The following is a 21,919-nucleotide window of genomic DNA, read 5'->3' on the forward strand; positions in this document are numbered from 1 at the left end:
AAGCTATTTTTAGGTCCAACAACTTCCTCATCCAATTCCCCAAAATGGGGATGTAGAAGAAAAAGAAGCCTTCATTCCCCAAATTTGCAGCAAAGTCTTCCTTCCCTAAAATTAAATTTTTCAGGTGCTCCAACAAATTTAAGACAACAATAAAATATTTTATTAGGTAGTTTATTGTTACAATGAAATATTTAATATTTTTTTGTTATAATTAATGATGATATATTATATTTTATTGTTATATTAAATGCTGCAATCTATAAAAGAGAAATTTTAGGGAAGCTGTTGGAGATGCTCTCACTCTCACTCTCTGATCGTGAGGTTTTCTGCTAAGAAAGAATGGAGTCTCTCCTCTCTCAAAACCCTAGCTGCCTCAGCGGCAGGGCTCTATCGAGGTCGCCATCTCCGACTTCAACCCTAAGCAGGGTCGTTCTTTGTTGGCAAACTCCCAATCAAAACATCTATGGCAATCTGGTGCTCTCAACCATGAAGTTTCTGTTGGAAACTGGCGATGGAGATCAGATTTTCGATATTGGGGAGGCACGATTTTACGGCGAATGATGGCAACTGCAACGGGTCGGACTCGACCTAGTGGAGCGAGACTCAAGGCAGATTGGGTATATGGGATGGCGGCATGCAGATCCAGGTTGAGGCCCAACCAAGATCAGATTCGTCTCTGTTTTCCTTTGGGTATCCTAGATCAGCGACGGAATTGTTGAGGTTAAGAGGTTTCAAAAAGCAACCGGCGATGGATCGGACCATGTTTGGAAGTGCTATGGTATTCCGATGCTTCGTGGTTTTATTTTTGCAGGTCAGACAAGGGTGGGTGCGTAGATTGACGGTGAATCGCGGCGGTGCTGTGAGGCGGCGTTCATGGCTGCGATTCCCCCAAAGTTGGGTGCCCAGATCATTGACAAGGCACAAATTTTGTGGGCTAAGTCAAAGGCCCAAATTAGTTGGAAGGGTCTCTTGTTATTGGGTATTGGGTCCTTCTGTGGATCCAACAAATAGACCCTAACCCTTTAGTGTTCTGTATATGGGATCCAAGAGATTTAGATCGTACTATTGAATTATCTGGAGTAGTACCGAAGGATAATTCAAGACATTATGTGAAGCATGAAGTGAAGAAGGAGGGCAACACGGGACATTGCACCGTGGGTACTACCAAAACGTCTTGTCTGTCTATTCATGACAGCAGATGAGTCCATCGTGTATATTTTGGAGTTATGCAAGTAGACTATTTTTCAAATTTCGAAAACAATCCAAAAATGTTATCGATTTGTTTCAAACTTTGTAATGAAATTTTATTTCGCAGCTACACCCGATTGACATGGGTATCTTAATGAAATGTTCAACATTTTCCTTCAAAAAAAAACAAAAGAAAAAGAAAAGAAGAAGACTTGAAAACAAAAACCTTAGGGCATCCTTCCAGCAATAACGCATAGGCCACATAGATAGGGAGAGAGTGAAACCAAATCGAAGGTCTTAGAATGAGAGGTGCGTGATCTGCAAGAGAGTTCACCTCACGATGCATATGTCGAGAGATCACAAAAGAGAACTGAGATAATAACTGTATGATATTATGAATTAAACTTCACATATGCCAAGAAACTTCTAAATGCCTAAACAATCAATTATAACTTATATTTGCCATCAACGATGATACGAGGCTATGTGGAGACCGTCACAATGAGCAGTAGCTTCGGCCAACAAGACTCCAACAAAACCAATATCTTGAGGCAGCAATTATAGAATTACGAATAGAGTGTTTGAGAATAAACTCAATTATTGCCTGAAAAATTTTACAATGTGTTAATTCATGAGATGTATCAACTTCTCTCTACAAATAATGTGACGTATTGACTTTATCTTAAAATTGTAAAATGAGTTCTCAAAGTGATAATATTAGTCCTCAAAGTTAGAATATAAGTTCTTTAAATTGTAAACAAATTTAGTTACATCATTAGTCCTCAAATAACTATAATCACTAAAACTTGTTCTTAAAGTGATAAAATACTTATTTAAGGACTCATATTACCATTTTAAGGACTAATATTATTATTTTGAGGACTAATATTATTACTTTGAGGACTTATGTTCTAATTAATTTTTTTTTACAACTTTAAGCACTCATGTTACAACTTTAATGACTAATATTACCATTTTGATGATTCGTTTTACAACTTGAGGATAAACTTGATGCATCAGATGCATACCACAGCCTTACCCTGCCTGTCTTGCCTTGTCCCACAATCTGATCTAGTTTTTTGAAAAAAAGGGGTTGTACGGATATTAGTTATCTTAGACCTAGCTATAATTTGAATATAAGGGTCGATTTTAAACAACCAACTAGTTGATCATTCTTGAGGCAATCGTCATGATCGACACTCCGGTTTGAAAAATAATTAAGCTCAAGGAATCAGGTGGACATATGAAGGAAAGCAAAACTTGTGCATTAAGTTTAAAAAATAAAAATAACTATCTTTGAAAATTCTCTTAGACCTGATTTTCCAAAGATAGTTATTGAGTGAAGCAACGAACAATAGTTGAATAGTGCATTAAGTTTAAAAAATAAAAATTGTAACGTACGTAAAGTTCCGCGTTGACCACATATATGATAGGCTCATTTCAGAATATGTGAAATTACATATATGATGAATAATTTTTCTCAAAATAAACTGGCATCTTCGAGAAATTTTAAAACCATGTTCTTAATTACTTGATACACACCCCCAATTAATTTCACAATAGCCTAGTCTCAATCCATTTTATACTTTGAAAACAGTACAAGGAATAAAACACCTATTATATTTTAGAAAAAGAACGCAAAAAGACTTGCTCTGCTAGGGTTTGCGTTTAGCACCACCAAACAAAATTTCCATGGAGATATTGGCTTGGAATTGTAGAGGATTGAATAATGATAGGGCTCTTCAAGGTTTGCAAAAGCTGATTTGGCAGAAGAAGTCGTCGCTCATCTTCTTGACAGGAATGACTGGTATGGCCATCCTTCAGCATCAGAGAGGAGGCAGTCCTGGGAGTTATTGAAAGAGTTGAGTGATGCATCTTCGTTGCCTTAGGTTGTTGTGGGAGATTTCAATGAGATCCTAAATTAGGGAGAGAAGGATGGGGGAAACCCTAGGTGTGAAGCACAGATGCGTCGTTTTCAAGAGGCTCTGGATCTAGCAGAGTTGATCGATTTAGGGTTCTTTGGGGCTCCTTTCACATCGAAGGGGGGCGATGTGAGATGCCTGTTGGATAGAGTTGTCGCTTCTCCTTCTTGGATCGACCTCTTCCCTGCTTCTTGAGTTCTACATTTGCCTCCAATCCATGGAGATCATGCTCCAATTTCTGTTAGGTGTGTTTGTGGATTCGCCAACAGAGAGTGTACTATAAGCAGCGTTTTCGGTTTGAATCATTATGGACCAAGCATGAGGCTTGTAAGAGCATAATTGAAGAAGGGTGGGCAATTCCTACTACTGGTGTGTCCATGCTGTCTCTAAGATAGCTAATACTCATATGGCTCTCAACAACTGGCAGAAGTCTATTTTTGGGAATCGTAAGAAGAAAATTGAGTTGCTGCGATCCCGTCTAAAGGAGCTAATGTGGTTGTCAACAACCCCCCAGTTCTTGGAAGAGCATGCAGTATTGTCAAGTAAATTGGAAAGTCTTGTGGAGGAAGAGAAGCTATATTGGAAACAAAGATCAAAGGTTATGTGGCTTACGAAAGGTGATAAAAGTACTAAGTTCTTCCACAGGAAGGTTTCAAACTGTCAAGCGAAGAATAGATTGACAAGGCTTTATGATTCGGATGGAGTTTAGAGGTCAGCAGAAGATGGAATGGAACAAGTACTTTTGAGCTACTTTGCTACTATGTTCGGCTCCAATTGACATGGATAACATGCATCAGATCGTCAGTTGTCTGCAACCGAAAGTAACCAGTGATATGAACTCTGATTTATGTGCTCCATATTCGGATGAATAGATCAGAGCTGCACTTTTTCAGATGTACCCGACTAAATCTCCAGGTCCAGATGGCATGCCTCTAGAATTCTTTCAAAAATATTAGGACATTATAGGTTCAGATGTTTGTAGTGCTGTTAAGGGCTTTTTGCAGTCAGGCCGGTTGTTGAGGGTAGTTAATTTCACTCATGTCTGCCTTATACCGAAGGTTCCTAATCCTACACAGGTAGCGGATTTACGCCCTATTGCTTTGTGTAATGTGTTATACAAAATTTTCTCTAAGGTCATTACAAACAGATTGAAGAGGCACTTGTCAGATATTATATCTCCTTGTCAAAGTGCTTTTATTCCAGATCGGTTGATTACCGATAATTCTCTGATTGCTAATGAGGTCTCGCATTTTATTAATACGAACTATACATAGAGAGTTATGGCTTTGAAATTGGATATGAGTAAGGCCTATGACATGATGGAATGGGTGTTTTTGGAGGTGGTGCTATTGAGGTTGGGTTTTCATGTAGATTGGGTCTGGTGCGTTGTGTAGTGTGTGACTACGTGCTGTTCAATATACTTTCCTTATTAATGGAAAGTTGTGTGAGTCTTTAACCCCCTCTCAGGGTTTAAGACAAGGAGATCTGCTTTCGCCTTATTTATTTTTACTCTGTGCGGAGGTGTTCTCAACATTACTTTAACAAAAAGTATCATATGGGTCACTCTAGGGGGTGAGGATTTGTAATGGTGCGCCAGCTATTAATCATCTTCTCTTTGCAGATGATAGCCTATTATTTGGGAAGGCAAGCAGAAAGGAATGTGAGTCTATCCAATCTGTTCTTAATGATTATGCTGTAGCTTCTGGACAACGGGTAAACTTTGATAAAAGAAGTATTGTTTTCAGTAAAGGTGTTGAGTTGGATGTGCATAATTGTCTGGCTTCAATTATGGGAGTCAATATTGTGGAAAAATATGATAAGGACCTTGGATTACCAACTGTTGTGGGAAGAAATAAAATGGCTACTTTTGACTATATTAAGGAGCAGTTGAGCAACAAGCTAGAAGGGTGGCAAAGGTAAGTTATTAAGTGGTGCTGGGAAGGATATTCTGATTAGAGTGGTAGCTCAAGCTCTCCCATCTTATTCTATGAGTTGTTTTCTGCTTTCGAAAAGTTTATATAGTTCACTCTACCAGATGTGTGCTAAGTTTTCGTGGGGAAGTAGGCCCAATGAGAGGAAAATCCATTGGATGTCATGGGAGAAACTTTGTCGTCCAAAGGAAGAAGGAGGGATGGGTTTGAGAGACCTTTATGCTCATAATTTAGCTCTCCTGGCCAAACAAGGGTGACGAATTGTTAAGTCACCAGATTCTTTGCTCGGCAGATTGTATAGAGCAAGGTACTGCCCCAATGACAATTTTTGGTCAGCTTCGGTTGATACTAAGACTTCTGTTTGTTGGAAGAGCATTTTTGAAGCAAGGGATTTATTGGTCAATGGAACTAGATGGCAGATAGGTGATGGTGCTTCTGTTCATGCATGTGAGGATCCTTGGTTACCTAGACCGAGGCTTTCATCCACTGAGCCGGTTAAGCAATCGGTGTTCCCAGGTTAGTGAGTTTATTTTTGAAGATCATGGCTGGGTTAAACTGATTTTGGAAGAACACTTTGAACAATCTGATGTCAAGGTGATTCTCATTATTCCTTTTAGACGTTAGGTACTTCTCGACAAGCTCATCTGGCACTATGATGCGAAAGGGAGATTTTCAACAAAATCAGCCTATCAACTTGCTAGGCAATTGGTTCATCCGAATTAGTCATCATCTAATGCTAATGAGGCGGTCTCTTTTTCGAAGAACCTTTGGTTCTCAGGTCTACCACGTAAAATTAAAGTGCACATTTGGCGTGTTTGTTCATCTATTTTGCCTACCATTTCCATGTTAAGATCGAAAAGGATGTTCTTGAATGTTGGCTGTTCTTTTTGCAATGCTGGGGATAAGTCCATTGAACATATCTCCAGGGATTGTTGTTTTATCAGAGATTAATCAAGCTATTCCCAGAATTGCGTAGAATTTTTCGAACCATAGTGCAACCTATGTTTGTAATGGATTGATTGATTATCTGCTCTGAAACATTAAAAAAAGAGGATTTCTGTCTTTTGTTGGTGATATTGTGGTCAAGTTGGAAGGAGCGTAATCTCAGGTTATGGGAGAATAAGGTACGATTCCACAACCATCTTTTCTACTAGATTCATACTTATATCATATTGTTGAAATTGGTTATAGTCAAGAAGCAAAGAAATAATCTCCAATATCAACATTGGACTCATCCTCCAATTGGTTGGTTGAAAGCCAATTTGGATGGAGCATTTGATATAGGTGCTGGTAGAGGTGGTATTGGAGTGGTGATTAGAAATTCTGATGCTCAAGTAGTAGGAGGGTGTTGTCTCAGAATTGAGAATGTTAATGCTTTAAACTTAGTTGAAGCAATAGCTAGGAGGATTGCTTGCGAAAGAGCAGGTGAGTTCGATTTGGCTTCCCTTGTTATGGAATCTGATTGTTTGGCTTTGGTTAATGGTACGAAGTCTACAGAGATTGAGGATTCAGATTTTGGTACGATTGTGGAAGATATCAAAGTTAGTCTTTCTAATCTCCCTTCTTCTTTCTTTACTCATGTTTATAGAGAATCTAATACAACAACTCATAAATTAGCCAAATTGACCCTTACTGTTGGTATTAATGTTCGCTGGTCGGTAGTACCCCTTCTGTTCTTCAAGGCGTTTGTGCCTCGTTCTGTAACCCTTGATCTTTATTCTCAATAAATCTAACGTCTTTATTCAAAAAAAGAAAAAGAAAAAGGAATAAAACACCCATTAGGGCCGGAAAAAAAAATTACCCCCAATGTCTATGAAATCACCTAGCTTCAACTAGGATCTTAACAATATATCAAAACTCAAAATCGCTTATAGCACCTTTATGTGTCAACAGAACTAGAAACCCCTTGAAGCAGGAATAAAGTATAACAACCAAGGTGAATTGAGGCTACCCTTGATCCAAAATTAAATTTTACTTTGGCCATGAAGACCCAATCTAGCCAAGCCTACACCAAAGGGAAAGCATATGTGACACAAGTCCAAGGAACCATGACCCGGCCATCAATTTCCAAACTTTGTGTTCCCTAGCAGGCCCAAAGTTACTGGAACCAATCCTAGACCCGCCAAGGTCCTAAACAGCAAATACAAACCTAGAAGATCGTGTCGGCGTCGGCGTCCATAGATCACCATCCACCTAACAAAGCCCGCCGACGTCGACCAAGCCACCACATTTGCCCTTATGCACCATCACTTCAACTCCTCCGCCATTAAATCTCGACCTCCACCGAGCTATCCACAGTAGCAGCTAGTGTTAGTACTGCAACCCATAGTAAGTATTCTGTCACACCCTGACTAGGATTGTTTTTTTTTTTTTTTTTTTTTTGTAGTTGAAGGTGTGACAGGTATGAAAAGAAAAGCTAGCTAGTAAAAGAAATAAGAACTTGGCTGTTGGTTCAAAAAAAATTATGCAACAGACCTGTAACTTTGGAAAATCATAACTAATTCTAGAAAACTTATTTTCAAAAGATTCTAGTTCTGAAATGATCATTAAGGTCTCTACTCTAACTTTCACAACGTTAAGGGCTCGATCGAAACGGTCAACTCTAATCTGAAATAAGAAAACTGCATTTTGAAGCCCTAAACAGACTCAGATGGCCAAAACGGCCCATACATCATGGCATTAGCCATGGGTTTGACTCGTAGGGCCGTTACGCTTCCGGAAAGGTATCACAATAGTCAATCAGACACCAAAAACCAAATCTGCAGCATAGTGAATAATAAGGGTAAATTGCATTGACCGCAACTATTGGCACCGAGACTTTACCAGAATACCGTGATTTTTCAACCATAGACGTATTTCACCATTCTGGTCATATCTTATTTCACGACTTTTTTGCGTTTGAAGGTTCCACGTATAGTTTTTTTTCCCAGATGAGTTGTTGTCCAGATCTACAAATATAAGGCACTTTAGCCGATGAAATTAAGGCACTTTAGCCGACGAAATTATATTTTTCGTCGGCTAAACTTTTAAAAATTTTGTCGGCTAAAGTTCACAGACTATAGCCGATGAAAAAAATTATTCAGACGACGAAATTTTAATTTCGTCAACTAAAGTTGATCATAGCCGATGAAAATTTTAAATTTGCCGACGAAGGAAAATTTCGTCGGCTAAAGTAAAAATAATTCATCGGCTTGGTTTTTTATTTTCGTCGGGTAAAACCTTTATTCTGGCAGTGTCTTAAAGCTAATAAACCTAGTCTAGACTAAACTTAATATACCAAAATACACCCATATTTTAAAACAGTTCATAACACCTTTATTTCATGTATTATTATTATTCTTATTATTATTATTATTATTATATTATTTTTTAAAGAGGGTAATCAGGCCCCTATTTTATTAAAGAATATAAATGTAATACAAAGAATGAGGGGGACAAAAACCTGACCTCCTATATCATGCAATTCTCTAACTAGAGATGATAAAACAAATGCTCAATCTTGCATGCATACAGTCCCACAAATGTGGACCATATAAAATCATCAATCAGTAGCTTCCTGTCATTGCCCATACTGATTATTCATCTTGTTTATCATTTTTCTGTTTAAAGATTTGAAGGGAACAATAATGGTGAGTTCTGGAATGCTCCGGACCGTCTGTGCTCCGCGTTTGTCCGCCTTACGTGTCGCTCGTCCATTGGCTCATGTAAAAAAAGGCGTGAGTCCACCGTTAGTCTTCCTCGAGTTTTTGAGCGCGTGATATGCACATCGTCAGTAAGTTTTTAAGCGCAATTCAGAGACGAATTTGGGCAGCGTTGAGTTGTGTTGAAAAAGGTTCAATTGGTTGCCTATATTGGCAGCCACAAACAGCTGGAGAATTGGAAAAGGAAAAAACAGAAGACATAAATATAGATTATTGACTGTAAAAACCAGAACCAAAGAAAGCAAAACAAAGATGGGAGCTTTGATAAGTACCAGATGGAAAGAAAGTGACTGGAGAATAGAGAAAGTCGAAGACGAAGTTGAGGGCTGCTGTTGGAAATAGTCACAGCCTCCTTCATGGAAAACTCGCTACATAACAACAACTGGATGCCCAGAATAGTTTTTTCGATGTCGGATCTCTCAGAGAAGGCTGCTCTACGCATCGCGTCTCTATGTCTGAGAGATCGACATGGATGCCGTCGAAGGGCAGAACGTTTGGATGGGTGGAGTCGAGTACGATCGATGAAGTCGGCGATTAATTGGGCCTGGGTCGTGTTGGCCATTTGCAGAGAACGGCAGTACAGCAGCCATTACAGGGGGATGAGAAAAGATAAAGAGAAACGAAGAGAAAGGAAGAGCAACGAAAAATTATAATCCCACGCACGACGCTCTTAGCTTCGGCGTGTTTGCACGCAAGTGGTAAAATCTTGTTTTTACTAATTTACTTCTGTCAGTAGACAAATACGGCGCACGGACACTCCGGAGCATTCCAGACGTCTCCGAACAATAATATATCTTTAACACATTATTGAGAGAGAGAGAGAGAGAGAGACTTCTTGTGTGGCTTGCTAACCCAAGGTGCTCCATCAATTCAACGACAAAAGAGGTGGAGCTTTCTCTCCTCCATGGACAAACTTTGGAAGCCGGTGATGGTGCCTTACGACCCTGCTTCTTCGTGTTAATTTACCTTCCTTTGCTTTCTTGCTTTGGTCGGAAATTAGTATGTATTTTCACCGGGAGTTGGGTGTGCATTTTCTCTGGTAGCGGTGGACGTTGGATCTGAGCGTTGGAGGCATGAAGTTTAAGTTGTTAATATTGGGCAATGGGATAAAGTTCCTGGCCATTGGTTGTGAGATCAACATACGTACTTGATGTACAATTTGAAATGAGAAGAATCAGATTTAGACCGCATCTCGAACGAATATGTGACGACCTATATTTTTATTAATGTTGAGAAATGATCTCTCGAAACGCTGATAACGTATTACAGGAAATATGGCGATTGGAATTGGTCTACTCATTCTCGTTAGATAACTCTCTTATATAGAGGATGAATACACCAGTTACAAATGGTAATTACAATGTAATGAAACCTAATAATGTTTGATTGCTCAATTACATACAATTGCATGATTCCCTCTTCGTCAGTTACTTTGACGAACTGACGAAGGCACAAATGTATTTTTCTTTTAACAATATAGTTATTATTTATTTTTATTTTTTTGTTTAGTAGTAATTTGTTTTCATAATTATGGGTGTAGTGTTTATTTATTTATGTATATGTGTAAATATAAATTTGGAATCAGCCCATTAGTTGTTTTCAAAGACCCAAGTCCAGTTTAAAAGAGAAACCCAAGACCAGTTAACTTAGACCAGTTTATTTATTGTTAGTTGCCGTTGAACGTCAAAAGAGTCTGTTCGACTTAATTCATCTTCTGCTTCCTTCGTGTTCATCCTCCTCCATCCTCCCTCATTCTTCACAAGCACCATCCCACATAGACTAGAAGATCAGACCCAATTTTAATGATAAGATTGAGTTATCTAAGAAGCTAGAGGTATCGATGTTATAGGAGAAGCCTTGGAGATTTAGTTACTAGAAGCAAGAGGTATCAAAATCCTTGAAGATTAAGTTTTCAGATGGATAGGAATTGGATTAGAGTGTCCAATTTTGTTTTCTTCGATCTTGTCTTGGACTCCACGTTTTATCTTTCTCCTGACCCTATAAATAGAGGTGAGCTTTCTATGTTCCTCCATAAGTTCTTTTGAGTTTGTACTTAAGAGGGAGAGAGAGAGATTGAAAGGAGAGGTTGGTATTGTAGGAAACAGTAGAGAACTCAGGTTCGTTTCTTTTTATGTGCTCATCAATTATGTTTCTATTCCAAGTAAGTATATGTTCTTAGTTTGTGTAATCGGAAGTTCTTATTTTGGTTTTATTGTTTCATTGATTAGAGTAGTTGCTATTAACAATTGGTTTTGGTTTTGTAGAGTTCTGTAAAGTAGGATTGTTGATTTTTTGGTTTTGGTTATCTTTGATTTCAATTATTTGTTTAGCCAAATTAGCTCTTTTACTTGTTTAGTAGAAGATCATTGTGCATCTGTTGTTGTTACTTGCTCAGAGTCTTAAAATGTTTCTTTGAAACTTGAGAAATAGGCATATCAGCAGATTTTCAGAAAAAATACTAGAATTGTTACTGAACTTTGAAATTGCATAACTAATTACAGAAAAATCGTTTTGAGGTGATTCAAATTCTGAAAACTTCTTTAGGATGTCAGTTTATTTCTGTAGCAGGCAATGAAGTCAAATTCCTTACGAATTTGTACAGTTTTTAATGTGAAAGTGACTGTGTCAGAATAATGTTGTGTTTATATGTGTCCAGTAAATGTGTATTGAGAAACAGCTCACTTCTCATGTTTGTTAAGGTGTTTACTCAATTAAATACTTTATTTTAGAGTACTGAAATTAATGTATTGCATTGCTAAAAATAACTTGTTGTCTTGATCAAGAACTCGCTGTGAAAATCAACCAAGATAGGGGGAATTTCGGGAACTTCTATTTAATTTATTGTGTGTTGATTGCCGGTTGTTATGTATGATGAAGCTCTGTGAAATTTGTCGTGTTGGTTTGCTATATGTAATGATGTTCTATGCAATTTGTTGTGTTTCTGGTTTATGTTTTGCCATATGATTTTGTTTATGAAACTTGATTGTAAAGTTAGTGATTGAGTTTTATATGTGATGTTATTGATCATCTTAGCTAATCCTCATGTTCATGAATATAAAAATTAAGGCAGGAGTTTGGTGAAATTGGGAATAGAATTTGTGGGAGAATGCTTTTGTGTAGTTGAGTTTAATTCGTAGGGACCAAGTATCAGGTGGGCTAATATAACTGTACGATTTTGGTGATCGTGATTAAACAAGAGGACTAGCAAAAAGAGAATCATGATTTGGGTGAAGGGGTTACTGATGAAAGGATTAATGCATTCATGCATTATCATTGTTGGTTTATATTGTTTTAGAGGCTTGGCCTCCTACTAAGCGTTGCTCACCCCTAAGAATATTATGCAAGTGTTGAATATGAACTTTAGATTTCTCTCTTGAAGAGCTTTGTGCATGATGTGATGAAAGTGTGGCTTGTCTCTTTAATTTTCTGTCTAGAATAAGAGCAAAAGGCTGTCGACTTGTGGTTTTGCCTTTGAAGTTTATATTTTAATTTTAGTTGGAATAATGAAGTTTGTATTGTAATCTATGACATCTTAATTAAATTGGCTATGCCCTTTACTTAATTCCAAGTTCTTTGAATTGGTTCTTTATTTTTTTAGCTTGTTTATTTAGAGTTCACAGGTTAAACTCAAAGTAGGAATAGAACCTACAAATCTGAAACCGTGTTTTTCAAATTCTGCATCAGTTACCTTTCTTCTGAAAACTGTATAATTTCGTTTGGAATTTGAAGTTGGTTTCTTCATGAGATTTGTAGTAGACATCTTAAGGTTCATTCCAGTTTTAAATCACTTGAAAACGATTTTTGTAGATTAAGTTATAATTTTTCAAAGTTTAAGGTTTGCATCAAGAAATTCTGCAGATTTGTATTTTTTTGAGATATTTGACCAGTTACCTTCTTTCTATAAACTGTACAAATTGGTTAGTTGTTTGAACTTGGTGTCTTCATCGAATCCAGTTGAATTTTTTACCATAGACATCTTTCGTCATAATGATCATATCAGATGGTCGAATTTTGGTTTGTAAATTTTAGTTATCCGAATCACGTGTCTACTATTTACCGTTATTATTCCCTATGGGGAGCCCTATCGTCGAAAGGTAAATGTCTCAAAATTTTTATATGGGCAGTTGCGTCTCATCTACGTGAGAGTTTTTTGTGTGGAAGGTTTGACCAAACCACGTAATATAGAGGGAGATATGAGTGTTTTCGTGTGATAAGTGACGATAGATTAGGGTTGACCGTTTCGATCGAGCCCTTAACGTTGTCGGATCCAGTTGAATTTTTTACCATAGACATCTTTCGTCATAATGATCATATCTGATGGTCGAATTTTGGTTTGTGAATTTTAGTCATCGGAATCACAACGTGTCTACTAATGTTGTATAACTTGTTTAGTAGGTTATACAACTTTGTGAACCAACTCTACATAGGAAGCAAAATTATCAAAAATCTCGTGAAAAAAGATGTGTTCAGAATGGTGAAATACAGCTATGGTTCAAAAATCACGTAAATCGGGTAACGTCTCGGTGCCGATAGTAGCGGTCAACCCTATTTACCGTTATTATTCCCTATGGGGAGCCCTATCGTCAGAAGGTAAATGTCTCAAAATTTTTATATAGGCGGTTGCATCTCATCTACGTGAAAGTTTTTCGTGTGGAAGGTTTAACCAAACTACGTAATATAGAGGGAGATATGAGCGTTTTCGTGAATTTATAGACTTTAGCCGACGAGATATTAAAAAAGTCGTCGGCTAAGGTCAAAAATTTTTGTGCGGTAAACCAAATTTGGAGGAAAATTTTCATAGAACTTTAGCCGACGAAAATATATGAAAAGTCGTCGGTTAAAGTCGAAAAATTTTCAAAATTTTCAACCAAAATTTTTTGGCGGTCAACCAAAATTTTCAAAATTTTGAAAAGAGTTTAGCCGACGAAAATAAAGAATTTTGTCGGCTAAAGTTTTTTATATAGGAGTTTTACCGAAGGTGGATGGTTAGAAGTCTATTTCGCCTGCCAGATTTTCTTCTCGGCCTAGCTCCGCCGTCAAGCCACCGGAGACCGCCACACTTGTCCCAAAAGCTTCGCCGTCGTCTCTACTTCATTGCTGGACAGGTGGTGCATCGAGTGGCGCCGCCGTGAGGGATAAATCGAGCTCCAAAACTCCGCCGGTTCGGATTCGGTGTCGATCGAATTTCTCCTTCCTCAGGTGACCATTTGGTGAGTTCTATATATGGATAAGTTGAGTTTGATTAGTACTACATTCCCCTAGAATTTGGTAGCTCGATTCGGTGTGTGTGAGGAGAATCGAAGATTTGAAGTTTTTAGGGTTTAAAATTTGGGATTTTTATATTTTGATTAAATTGACATGTTTAGGCTTAGAATTGGGCTTCGACTTCTTCTAGAAAGTTGTTCAAAATGTTGAGAGGAAGATTCTGTCAAATTTTGGTGGTGATTGGAGGTGGCCGAAAGTTTTTGCAGTTTTTTTTTTTCAAAAACCAGCAACTTTAGTCAACGATATTTAAATACTTTAGCCGAAGATATTCGTCGGCTATAGTATTTTTTAATTTCTTTTATAAGGTTTAGCCGACGAATTATGGCATGTTTCATCGGCTATAGTTATTTTTTAAATTTTTTTATAAGGTTTAGCCGACGAAATAGACTATATTTCGTCAGCTATAGTTATTTTTTAAATTTTTTTATAAGGTTTAGCCGACGAATATCTTAATTATTTCGTCGGCTAAAGTCTGGGAAAAAAACCGATGACATGTTTTTCGTCGACTAAACTGTGGAACTATAGCCGATGAAATTTTTTTTTTCGTCGGCTAAAGTCATCACCGACGACATTTTCCCGACGAGATCTTAGCCGACGAGTCAACGAAATCTTAGCCGACGATGACTCGTCGGCTAAGATCTTAGCCGACGAATTAAGCTAACATGTTGACGAAATTTTTTCGTCGGCTAAATTGCTTGTCCTGGTAGTGAGAGATAATTTCTTTTTGTGGGCTGTATGTGTGGGTTATTTTGATAATTGTTTGACTTTCATTTAAAAAATTGGTATTAAATAGTTATCTAGGATACCTCAAGGTACCCTTAACTACTTATTTTACAAGGCATTTTGAGTGCACAAATAGTCATTGTGCCCTACTCTCCTGCAATAACTAGATATGGACTTATAGTAATGCAACCCTCGCCGATGAAATCCGCCGACTAGCACGGCAAGATCAAAACTAAATTAAACTCGACTCCCAACTCGATGTTCCTCTTCTAGGCAGCCACCTAGCTATAAAACACACAACTCACACGAAGTCAGCAAGGCCGGTCCGACGACGGCAAAACACCGTGGCCAAACAGGGTAGAGAATCACAGCTATTCCTCAGGCATGCAAGAGCAATCTAGGCATTCTTTTAGTATTCAAAAGAGATTTTAGTAATGCATTGAATTTCTTTGCAACGTATCTATGCTATCCTTGTCCCCAAGTTTCACAAAACTCAAATACAAACATGCAAGGATACAGATTTACTCAGGCGCGGAGCCAGGTAAGAACTTGGTAGGGCTCAAGCCCAACCAAGATTGTTTGAATAAGATTTTTAACGTATGCAGAATAGGCATAACAGAAACATTTGTAGGCTTGGTTTAACACAATTACAACAAAGTCAGTTACCTGAGTTCGACTCCCAGGCTCATCATTCTTTGTTTTTTCCTTTTTCTTACTTCTTACTCCTACACAATGGGCCTTATAGGTATTTTTTTTACTTTTTCTTACTTCTTACTCCTACACAATGGGCCTTATAGGCTATGAGTCATAGCATTGTTTGGTAAGATGTTTGGTATTTTGGTATTAGTTTTGATTTAATTCTTTCATAACCTCCTTTTATTTTATTTAATATACATAGTTCTAAAAAAAATTCTTATTTCTAGCAATTGGTTAAGTGGTAGTACATTTTGGCTGGGTTCTTATTTTCTTATTGCATCTCAATAAATCAAGTGTATATGTATCTACTATATTTTAGTTAAATATTTTAGACTATCATTAAATTTTCTTATTGTTTCAATCAACTAGGAAAAAAAAAATTCAAGCCCACCCTAGTGTTAAATCCTAGATCCGTCACTGGATTTACTGAAGAAGTAATGAAATATCTAGTGATTTTATAAGGCATGATTTCCACACACATCAACGCCAGGGCCCTTTGTAGAATATTTCATACCCGTTCTTCCTCCCATGTGAAGTGAGGACAATATTGACATGGTTTGGGAAGAATCGAACTGATTTATTGCTAAAAAAAAAGGGTTTACTCTGCGTTTATAACCCACACCGATCAAAATTTGATGAAAACGCCATTATTAGGTGGCCCTTGTGATTTCTATTCCTAGTGTAAGGTCCTCTCATAAAATGTTAGAACAGGTCAGGTACCCTAATCTGATGTAAAAACAAGAGTCGCCCCAAAGAGGGTGGCACTATCGAGTATCGATGTTACCTAACATCGATCAGAGACCAAATATTAAACTCAACCTAGCTACTAATCTACACCTTCATGACTACTATAGGATGTGATGTGTGAATTAACGAATCATATTATGAGATTAATTACAACCAGCAGAATACAATGCAGGTTACAAAGGTTGTCTCTGAGTAGTCTCTTCTCCATTTCCATGATTCCATCGATCTCCCTGCACCAAGAAGACGACCAGGGAGTAACTAAAACCTGACAGCTTCATCATCATATAGTAATTGGTGAATTGAAACATAATAACAGGGAAAAGACAGACGTGTTTTACAAGTTAATCTGGATGACCACAGTAAGAATCACAGGTGAGGATCAAGGCCCTCGATCGAGACCATTGATAATGAATATGAATTTGCAAAATCTGCCCAGCAATATCTTTTCCCGAGTGTCAGCTTTTGACATGTGGCTTTTAATGGAGGACAGCTTCGTCCCCATTGAAGACTGAAGGGATCGAGGCTAGAGTTTCTGCTAAAACACACAAGAGCTTAGTGTGTAATGCCTTGGGACAAGGGATGAGCCCTATAGGCCAAAAGAGTATGTAAGAATTATGAATGACAGGGCATCCATGCATATACATCCATATCTACCACCACCTAATAGGGCGGAAACGATCGAATGTTGTGCTTTGGGCTTTGACTCATTCTGTTTTGATGAATTGTATCAACGATAAAAGTTATCTAATCAAGGAAAAAGATATATGTTGAAGTAAAAAAAAAAATTACATTTATTGAGGTTTGGTGAGGAGGAGGCTTTGCAGATTCTGTTAATTCAAAGCTAGAGATGTTGATATATCGAAGCTGGGTCTGTGTTTCTCTCTCTCTGTTTTTACTGTATATCCAAAATACCCCTAGTAAATGTCCTATAACCCTTTACTTGTCTTCTCTCTTTCTCTCTCCCTATTCCTTTTGCCTCTCGATATCTCTCTCTCCCCCCCCCCCCCTCACAGAGAGACTCAGTGGTCGCTTTTATATACATTGCATTACATGTTCTTCATTTCTTCTCTCCCTCCTCTCTGTTCTAAGTTCTGAGTCGAAGTAGCTCAGCCATTTCTGCTGCATGCAATTATGATGAGATTAACTGAGGCTACATTGGTTCTCTGCCTTTTGTTTATGGCTTGCATTTCAACAAGTGCTGTTGCAAGATCAAGCTTCGTCAATCCTCTTGATCATCGTCACCACCGGGAAAGGACAGTTGTAGAAGCAGCTTGGAGCAAGTTCAAGTCCAACGGTTACCGGCTTTTCGACTACTTGTTCCATTCCCACTCGAACAACACCGTCGCTGGCGGCAACTCCGGGGGCGGCGACAGCAAAAGGGTAGTTCCAACTGGTCCGAATCCTTTGCATAACAGGTGAAAAAGATGAATAGATTTGAAGAGCTGGCTGGCCTTGATCGATGTAATATTAGTAATATCTTTCATCACTCATATGGAGTATTGCATCCTCAACGTTGGTGCTTGCTGCTACTTGTAATATTATTTATTTTTCACCGTCTCTTTACTCTTCTGTTGTTCTTTGGTAAAATGCTAATTGATGTACTTAATTACTACTTATCAATATAAGTAAATGAGTTTTGTTCTTCTGAATTGGGTCCTTTTCGGGGAATGATATATCAATTAAACAAATTACTTGGTTAATTCTCTATATATATCTGTCGAGTAATTTATAAATTTGTTCTTCTTGAGTAAATTTACTTATTTTCTGGGTGTTGTAACTGTGTATGATCCTTTAATTATCAGTGACTTTTGCACCAATTCAGACCAAGAAACATAGTAGCCAGGCAATTAAATAAGAAAGAAAGGATGTTCAATTAAATTTGTAATTATTCTTGTTCCCTCCTTTTCTATAACATGGGGAAATTATGGGAAACTCTCATTACATCTACAGCCACAATGTGTGTACATTTCGGGTACATGTTTAAATAGAAGCTACATAAAAAATTATTGTATGCATATGCACAAGTGATGCTTTGTCACATTTGTACACGAGTGATATATAAGTTCATTACTTGACGCATGTAGAATGGCTCTATAATTCTTTATGTTTCCTTTTGTCCTTATACCTTAGGAAGGAATGAAAAATACACGACACACAAGAAGATATATAAGTATGAAAATGTTGGTGGGACTCGTAGAATTTGGATGAAATTAAGATATCAAAATAACAAGATTTTCAATTTTACATTGTTGAGAATTTTACCAAGTTTCCAATACGTACATAATTTCGAATCACTGATTATAATGGGTGAAAAATTCGAATAAATTGTATTGTTTGAAACATGATGAATTAACAGGATGAGATTTTTGTTACATATATTGCTTGTTTCAACTTCCAAGTAAATTTTGTTTTGAAATTATTCAAAGCTAGCCTATATATAGTACTGTATAAACATACTTTGCCTGATATGGAAACGCCGGTAGTAACTCGACTATGCCAGCCTGCATTGAATTCGAAGCTACTCTTCCTCTTCTATCTTCTTCTTCTTCTTCCTCATCGATCGAATTCGAATGCTGAATCTTATTGTTTAATTCGCTAGCTTGTCTTGTACTTTTGTCATCTAGGGCGTTGGAGTTGAGCTAGTTTCTCTGTACAAGTCAATTCTTTTATGCAATTCTGGGAGGCTCTGTTAAAAGCTAGGTCGAATGCTATGCCCTCTAAACAAGGCACAGTGTGGGGAGAGGGGGACAGCTAGTGGGGCATATGGAGGTGCATGGTGCAGAGGGAAAATTAAAGTCAAGGCTGTTGGGGTTGACAGACAGAGAAGAGGAGAGGAGGAGAGCTTGTTCTGTTTGGGGCTCGTGTAAGACCTATTTATGGAGGAAGAGACTCAAGAGAGGGTGATGAGAGAATGAGACTGTGAGAGGATTCGAGCTTGATGATTTGGTTATCATTGTCTTATCTACTATGCTCGATCGGTTGTTATTTTATTTGTTCTGGTAATTAGTCATTTCAAACTTCAGAGTTCCGACCTTTTTTTTGAGTCAACTATTTATATATTGGCTAGTGTTAGAGGGCCTTAATAAGGCTTAAACTTCAGAGTTTCTATATGTCATGCCATGTAAGTAAATAAAAATATTTATTTTTGATTCTATTTAATATATTTTGTCAAATCAAAACATTGTATTACTGATTTTTCCATTTTTATTTCCTTTTACATTGTAAGGGGTGTATCAATGATATTAATGTACTTTATTAGGTAATGGAAACAAATATTACATATTAATAGCAACCACTAATTATGTATAATATAAGAAATGTTTCTTACATCAATATAAAGATTAACTATTTTTTAAATAATAATTAATTTTGTCAAATAAACTCTAACCCTAACCCTAACACTAACCCTAATTCGTCCAAAAAGCAATTATAATTCATCAAAAAGAAAACACTAATATAAGATAATTCGGATATAATTCATCAAAATTTTCTATAATTTGTCCAAAAAATAATTATATACAAATGATTTACATACAGATTATTTATAGAATATACATGTATTTTTTTATTATAAATATACATGTATTATAAATATATAATATAATGTTATTTTGATGTTATATTTTTTATATTTAATTAGATATTTAGAAGAAGGAAAGCTAAAATAGTTTTATTTTCCAATGAAAAACTGAAATTTATTAGAGTCATTGTTTGAAATGGACCAAATGGTAAGATAGTCTTTATAGTTAAGTATTACATGACATAAGATTTTTAATATGTGATGTGTTTAAGTGATTTGACATGCCACATAGATTTGAGGCCTAAAATCTTAGGCCTTTATAAGGTCTAGAATCATTTTCCTTACATATTATGGGAGAGAGTGAGGTTATGTAAGAATTTCGATCTACACAACAAGACTTTTGCACGTTGATTGTGTATGTCTTTGAGGTGTGTAACATCACTAATGTGATTTGAGGTTATTGTAATTGTTGACATACATCATTTTCATACATACATTTATAATTGATGTGCAAACTATATATTAAGGGAAATAAGTTTCAATATTGAATACGTTGATAATTGACTTAGCGGTCAATTAAAGATTGTATCTAACTTTAAATAGTAGGGTTACACTCTAAATGTAGCTCCTACAAGTCTAGAACGTACAAAAACATGGATCCCAAAAACATATATGTTTAAAGTTTGAATAACCATAAATGAAACCGCTCACTTAGATTCATAAAGAAATGGTGACTATATATATATTGCATTGTGGAGGTATTGAGATTTTTTTTATTTTTTATTTTTTTTATTTTTTTTATCACAGTGTAAACAAACTTTCATATTCATAAACGGAAGCTTAAAAACACAAAAACTTGTTTTGGATCAACATAACTGAAACTTAAAATACAACAAACAAATCAAACAACAAACAAATCTATCAGGAACCCAACCCAAAAACATACCCAGCAGAAGAGGAACTCGATTGTGTTATCGCCACCAACGATCGAGCCATCATGTGATACAGAAGCATCACTACTGTGTGACACAAAGATGTTAGCGAATCTGCTACCAAGAGCCGAGACAACCACCAAATCTTCTCTGCACATGAACACCAACACGAAATCCAACAACATAATTAATTCAAGAATCCAGACCCCAGAACCATATACAACATCTAGCAACAAATGGCCAGGCAAGGGATTGCCAGGCTGATATTGCCAACACACCTATGGTTAACATATGATACGACGCCTTACTCAGAGGATTGAGTCAGCGAACCTTTGTCATGTTAGGGTGTTGGGTTTGTGAGATATGGATTGAAAGCTTCTAATGTGGGGTTTCGAGAATTAGGGTTTTGAATTGGAGGTTGAGTTGTTGTGATTTGTTTCATATTTATATATATATAGTCCGTTTCAGATACGGACATCTGCACCACCTTAAAGTGATGTCGTCTCTCCGTTCGCCACCGTACGGCGCCGACGAGGGCGCGCCTCCACCCTAGCGGACTCCAACAGCGTCCCCGACCACTTTCCCTCCCCGGCGAGTCCACCGAATTCCAGTTTTCTGGCCAGATCACCCAAAACTTCAAACAAAGTCAATCTGGCCGGAAAACTGGAATTCGGCGGACTCGCCGGAGATGGAAAGTGGTCGGGGAAGCTGTTGGAGTCCGCTGGGGTGGAGGTGTGCCCTCGCCGGTTCCGTACGGTGGCGTCAGGAGGGATGTCCGCACTTTAAGAGCCGTGCGGATGTCCGTACTTGATAATCCCTATATATATAGTTCCCTTCTAGAGCGGTGTCCCGTTTTGAAATTAAAATGTGGACCTCCTTATTTCGCTCACTTTCAGGTCGCATTTTCACATCTCAACTGTACAATGTTTAGAACACAGTGTGTAGATCATTCCTGCAAAGTTTCATCTAATTTGAAGATCAATTTTGCTTCCGTAATCGTGATTTACATGAACGATTCTATTTGGACAGTTTTTGTTCTGTTGATTTATTTAATTTAATTCGGTACCCAAATGATCTTCAAATTGGATGAAACTTTGCATGAATGATCTACACACTATGTTCTAGACATTGTACGGTTGAGATGTGGAAATGCAACCTGAAAGTGAGCGAAATAAGGAGGTCCACACTTTAATTTCAAAGCGGGACACCGCTCTGGAAGGGATATATATATATATATATATATATATAGAGAGAGAGAGAGAGAGAGAGAGAGAGAGAGAGAGAGAGTAGTAGT

The sequence above is a fragment of the Fragaria vesca genome, linkage group LG5 (assembly GCF_000184155.1).
Source record: "Fragaria vesca subsp. vesca linkage group LG5, FraVesHawaii_1.0, whole genome shotgun sequence".
In the NCBI taxonomy this organism is placed as follows: domain Eukaryota; kingdom Viridiplantae; phylum Streptophyta; class Magnoliopsida; order Rosales; family Rosaceae; genus Fragaria; species Fragaria vesca.